This window comes from Pinus tabuliformis, chromosome 8 (assembly GCF_031772625.1).
Source record: "Pinus tabuliformis cultivar Carrire ecotype Pingquan chromosome 8, CPIR1, whole genome shotgun sequence".
Classification (NCBI taxonomy): domain Eukaryota; kingdom Viridiplantae; phylum Streptophyta; class Pinopsida; order Pinales; family Pinaceae; genus Pinus; species Pinus tabuliformis.
In genome coordinates, this window is record NC_142294.1 from 1,797,475,536 (window position 1) to 1,797,482,687 (window position 7,152).

The window sequence follows — 7,152 nt, forward strand, 5'->3', positions numbered from 1 at the left end:
GTTACAATACATATTTATACATGCCGAAGCATCCAATACCATGGGCTGAAAGCCATCACATCCAAAACCATGTGCGAAAAACATGCACAAAACCATAGGTAGGTCCGCCCAACCTAATATAGGGTCCAAAAACAAAATTTCGTATGGAATTAACCTGGACCCCATAGAGGGGGGTTACCTGCACCCCTCAAACCCCCTTTGAAGCCCCCACTACGCAATCAACACAACGAAGGGGGGGCTCCGTCCCCCCCTCTAACCCCCTGGTTAACTACGTGGGCTAGTCGTGGAAAGAATATAACACAACCCAACATTATCCCACTTGTTGTTTTCTCTCCACAGGGAGCCACAAGAGAGATTAGTCATTTATCCAGCCCTGCAATGCTCATTGTTTCTCTACACCAAGAGAACTTCTCAGAGCTCACATATTTTGTCAATGCATCTGCAATATTCTTCAAAGTGTCCACCTTTACCAGCAACACCTTTTTGTATTCTATCATATCCCGCACAAAGTGATACTGAACATCACTGTGCTTTATCTTTGAATGATATGTAGGGTTCTTTACCAAGAAAATTGCACTTTGGTTGTCACAGTCTATCCTTATAGCTCCCTATACTAACCCCATACTTGAACACAATCTCTACAACCAAACTACTTCCTTGTTTGCATGAGTGGCTGCCACGTATTTTTCCTCTGTAGTTGATAGTGCCACTACAGATTTTTTCTTACTCATCCAACTGACTACACCTCCAAAAAGGTTAAACACATACCCACTTGTAGATCTTCTCTAATCCATATATCCAGCCCAGTCTGCATCAACAAAGCCACAAATATCCAACACATTATCCAATCCTAGTCCTCTTTGGTATCACAAACCATAATCACTAGTGCCACGCAAATACCTGAAAACTCGTTTCACTATTCCCCAGTGATCCTTTGCTGGTTTTGACATAAACATGTTCAATACTCCCACTGCATGTGTAATGTATGGTATAGTACAGACCATTGCATACATCAAGCTACCGACTGCACTTGAATATGGAACACGGGACATGTCCTCTTCCTCTTCTTGTGCCTTGGGACACTGTTCAACAGATAACTTCACACCTACAGGAATAGGAACCTTCACTGGTTTACTATCCTGCATATTAAACCTCTGCAGTATTGTCTCGACATACCTCCTCTGGTTTAACTAGAGCTTCCTCTTTGCCCAATCTATTTTAATTTCCATGCCCAAAATATAGTTTGCAGCACCAAGATCTTTCATGTCGAATTTGGAGGACAATTAGGTCTTCAAATCCTGTATAATTTCTTTATCATTTCCAACTAGCAAAATATCATCCACATATAAGACTAGATAAATAACACGGTCACCAATTAATTTAAAATACACACAATGTTCTACTTAGCTTCTAGTGAAGCCAAGTCCCTGTATAAATGTATCAAATTTATGATACCACATTCTTGGTGACTGTTTTAACCCATACCGAGACTTCTTTAACTTGCATACTAGTTCTTTCTCGCCCTTCACCGCAAAGCCTTCAGGTTTCTTCATGTAGATTTCCTCTTCACGCGAAGAAATGTTGTCTTCACATCCATCTGTTCTAGATCAAAATCAAAAGCAACAACAACATATAAAAGTAATCTAATAGAAGTTACCTTAGCAACAGGAGAAAAAATATCACCAAAATCAATTCCTGACACCTGGGAATAACCTTTTGCTACCAACCGAGCTTTGTATTTATCCACCTTTCCTTTTGCATTTGTCTTCTTCTTGAACACCCATTTGTTGCCAATGGGTTTTCTTCCAGCCAGCAACTCCACTAGATCTGAAGCCTCATTTTTGTGCAAATATGCCATTTCATCAACCATGGCCTCTTTCCAAAGTTTGCCATCCTCTGAATCTATTGATTCCTTCACAGTTCTAGGATCATCATGAGTGAAAAATTTGAATAGAAAGCAGATGGATAATACCTTTCCGACTTCCTTCTTTCTCAAACTGATCTTCTCACACCCAGAGTTTGTGGCTCTTCATTTTCTGATTCCTCCTCTGCTATAGAGTATGATCTTCCTCCTTAAGCTCAAACTCTATCTTCTCAGGTTCCTTTGGTTGGACTTCATTTTTAATAACATCTTTTACCTCTTTGAACACCATATCTTTGTTGTACACAACCTTCCTTGTTACTGGGTTCCAAAGCTTATAACCCTTTAAACCATCTGTATACCCAATAAAGATGCACCTTTCAGATTTACTATCCAACTTGGTTCATTTCTCCTTTGGAAAATGTACATATGCATCACATCCAAATACCCTCAGATGTGAAAGAAATGGTTTTTTACTAGGCCATACCTCTTATGGAGTCTTATCTGCTAACGTTGATGAAGGTGATTTGTTGACCAGGTAACATGCTGTCTCCACTACCTCTGCGCAGAATTCCTATCCTAACCCGGCACCACTGAGCATGCTTCTTGCCCTTTCCATCAACATCTTGTTCATTCCTTCTACAAATCCATTTTGCTTAGGTGTGTATGGAGTAGTCTTCTTCCATGCCATACCACACTTCTTACAGAATTCTTCAAATTCCTTACTGCAAAACTCTCCATTGTTATTTTCCCTCAACACCTTTATCTTCTTCTCTTTTTGGTTTTCCACCAGAGCCTTAAATTATTTAAACTTGTCAAAGACTTCAGATTTCTTCTTAAGGAAATATATCCATGTATTCCTTGAGAAGTCATCTATAAATTATACATAGCACACAGACTTACCTAGTGATGGAACCTTCATAGGTCCAAACACATCACTATGCACAAGTTCTAATATCTGTTTCGCCCTCTTACCACCAGAGGGGAAACTCACCCGATTCTACTTCCCATATACACAATTTTCATAGAAATCAAAATCTAGAGAACTATTACTCATACCTTCTACCAGACCTTTACCATGAAGTATTCGAAGGCCCTTCTCTCCAATATGTCCAAGCTTTTCATGCCACACCATGGTCTTCTCTAAAGATACAACTAGATTTTCTTCTCCATTTTCAGGAACCACAGAGCTATTGCACCCATCAACAATAGTGCTACCTTGCAGCTTGTATAGAGTTCCAATCCGAACTCCCCGCATCAATACCAGTGCTCCCCGAACAATCTTGCAGGTATCCTTCTCAAACACTATTTTTACACCTGCATCATCCAACTTGCTTATAGAAATCAGATTTGTGGCCAATGCAGGAATATGCAGAACACCTGTAAGTGTTCTAACCCTTCTACCTTGCAACTTCAACATTACTTTTCCACTACCAACAATTCTAGCCTTCCTATCATCCCTTAAGAATACATCACTAGGATCATATTTCTCATACTCGCAGAACCACTCTCTATGGGGAGTGAAGTGAAAGGATGCACCTGAGTCAATCAACCATGCCTCATGATCTACATGTGTACTTGAAGAAGCCAAGTACACATTCCCACCTTCATATGAGGTGGTTTTCACCTTTGTATAAGTAGCATCATCAGATCCCTTTCCTTTATCAGGAGATTTAGATTTACAATCCCTTTTGTAGTGCCCTTCCTTTCTACATTTCTAGCACACCACCTTTATAGGTTTTCCTAGAGATTTAGATCACCCTATAGATTTACATCTCCCACTAGATGACTTATTTTTGTTTCTGTTCTAGGACTATCCTTGTACAGACAAGGCATTACCATTCTAGTTCTCCATATTTTACCGTCTCATCTCCTCCATCAGCAAGGATGAGAATATTTCATCAAACTACAAGGCAGTTGTATTTCTACCTATTGCAATAACTAGACTATCCCACGAATCTGGTAGAGAACACAAAAAACTGATGCACTTATATTCATCTTAAATTTTAATGTCAACAGATAATAACTGACATACCATAATATTAAATGCATTCAGATGCTCTGTCACCGAGACTCCATCTTTCATCCTCGGGTTATACAGCTTTTTCAGCAGGAACATTTTATTCACCAGAGACTTAAATTGATACAAAGTCCCTAACTTATCCCACAAAGCCTTCATCATAGCTTCCCCTGATACATTCAACAATACTGAATCAAATACACACAATCGTATTATTCTCTTTGCCTTCTGATCCAACTTCTTCCATTCTTCATTGGACACTCCCATTAGTTTAGTTCCCGGATCTACTGCGATCCACTGATCTTTATACACCAATAGATCCTCGATCTTGAGTTTCCACAACTCAAAACTAAGACCATTAAATTTCTCGATCTCTATCTTACCACTGCTCGCCATCTTCTTTCACCACCAGAATCGATCTCGCAGATCTCCTACTAAACAGGGTCTACAATAGGCCCGAGCGAAAACCCTCAGCAACAAAGGTGTCCCCTTGAAGCCAAAACAACTCTGATACCAAATGAAGTTTTTAACCCTGTACATAAATTACCTACATATGAATTCTAAAACATAGAAAATAAACAATGCGAGAGCATAACACATAAAACACATATACACAGATATTTTCCCCTGGATCCCAAAATGGGGACTACCAGCTTGATTTTTCATTATGTTCCTTTCAATGTTACAAAACATTTTTATACATGCCGAAGAATCCAATACCATGGACCGAAAACCATCTCTTCCAAAACCATGTGCGAAAAACATGCACAAAACCATAGGTAGGTCCTTCCAACCTAATATAGGTTCCAAGAACAAAATTTTCTGGGGTGTTGCTATTTAGCCAATTTAGTATCCTAAATTACTTGCATGAATTATCAACCAAGGTTTGTAAGCTGATGAAGTGTAGTGCACTATATGTGCTTAGTTAACCCTTCCTACTTTATCGTTTTGTATTTTTATATTGTTTTGGGGGTTTCTGTTCTTTCATTCCTAATAACGTACAAACTAAATTATGAGAAACTGAATATAAACTTCCTAAAGGTGAACCAAGAGCTCAAAACTAGTCAAAATCTAAGTTAAAAGAAGGAAAATAGATCATTTGTCCTAAATGAATATAGAGAATGAAATTAACTGAAGTAATTATAGTTACTCTAACCTTCAATTTTGAAAGGTAACCTTCTTGAAATGGAATACAAGCAACTTCCTATACTTCATGATGTAGAGAACTAAATAAAAACATGCAAAAGGTAACTGATTGGTTTCAACCATTCTGTAAAGTGAATGTTTAAGCATTTAGTTTAGGATGGGTGTCAGCTGGAAATGGTGATCAAAAGCATTCGTTAACACAGTGCATTGACAATTTGAGCTAGAAAATAAATAACAAAAACAATGAGTAAACTAGTCAACAATACATTCTCGTTACTTTCAACCTTACTCTGCTTAGAAACAAAGTCATTTCCTTTGCGAAATGGATTGGAGAAACAAGACTACACAATTTAATTCTAACATTATGCTACTAATCAAAACTAAAATAAATCAAACTATAATAAATCAACCTAAGATAGAAACACTGCTGGTGAAATTAAGATTGAACAAAAAACAAATGAAAAGAAAACCTCCTTCAATGTAGGGACCCTATGCAACTGATTGGGTTGAGCTGCTAACTAGTTGAAAATACTCTTTTAAATGATCATTGGTCAACACATGGCTTTATATTATAAACATGAACAAAAGCTGAAAATTACAGAGCTGCAAGTCTAAGCTTAATACATCAAAAACTTTGAACCCCCCTCGGTTCTGTACAACCAGTATTTAAAAGAAAATATTCATAACTGTGTTTGAGAAAAATTAGCTAAAATTGGTCTACACGTATCACAACAAGACTGCATAAATGTTTGATCAGCTACGAGTGAGTTGAATTTGAGCAAGATGGTTTCACATAACAGTTAACACGGGTGGCTGATCCGAGTTAATGCTGCAACAAAACTGTTGGATTTATTAATTAACAATGAAAGAGTAGACAAAGAGTTCTATTGCTTTTGGGTTTCATATGTTTGACTCCACCTTTGACTGTGTTCTTGAGCTATCTTTCTTATCGATCTGGGCTAAGTGACTAGGATAGGATTCATGTGGAGCCAATTCCAGAGATGCCCATGTGGCTGGTTACTTCGTTTGATAATTGGAACCTGCCAAACCATGGAAATAACTATGGAATACACAGTTAACTGCAAAATAGGCTGTGTTCTATAGCTAATTTTTAAAAACTTATTCAAATAGCAAAAGCATAAAAATATAACATGTCAATAATTTAATGCCCTCCTTAAGACAAAATCTATCATTTATCATTGATGGGGATCTGTATTCTTATGGAAAAAACAAGGGAAAGAAGTGAGAAAAGTTGTCAAGGAGAGGGTAATTCTGAGGTTCAACATACCCCCACTGCAAAATCGTTGCATGTCAACATGCAATTTGCAAAAAATGTGAATTCTTCTTTCCTATTGCATTTGTTCAGACACTTCTTCTAGTACATCTAATTTTATTCTTTTGCTCCTCTTTGAAGTGACTGTCATCCTAGGTGTCTTCATAAGAAGCCTGTATTTAAGGTTGATGACTATTCTATTCAAGATTCTATTCTTCCTCTTCAAATTCCTATTCTTTGGCAGGATATTCCGACACATAGGAAATAGTTAAGTATAACTTGGTCAGGTGTACAGTTAGGTAAAGTGTGTTTCTTTACTATGTACTTTTGTAACTTACAATCCGACGGTCATGATATGTTCTAGACATGAAGTGATATGAAGGTTCATTCTTTCCTTGATATTACCAACACTTGATCGATGGCTTAACACCCAATTGGTCCATCATCTCTATTTAAAGAGAATGGAGGGTCATTTGTAGGTTAACCATTCATGAGAGAAGCTTATGTAAATTCTCATTCTTTTATTAATAAATTGCCTGAAGTGGTCGTGTTGGCTCAGACCGTGGATTGTTTCCCTCTTTGAGGGTTTTAACCACGTCAAGAATACTGGTGTATTAATCTATGATCTATTTGTGAGCGGTGTTCTTTGGTGTTATGTCTGAGGAACTTACCCTATATATTCGGACATGGTATCAAAGCTATTTGAGGGCCGCATCCGTTGGTGATCCAAATCTGAAGCCGATAGAACTGCATCCAACTGTCGTTTCCTAGATCTATTGTTATTGACTGCTTTCAGGCTGAGAGGGCTGCTCTATTGTGTTAATATCATTTCTTCTAGTGAGGAACCCCTTT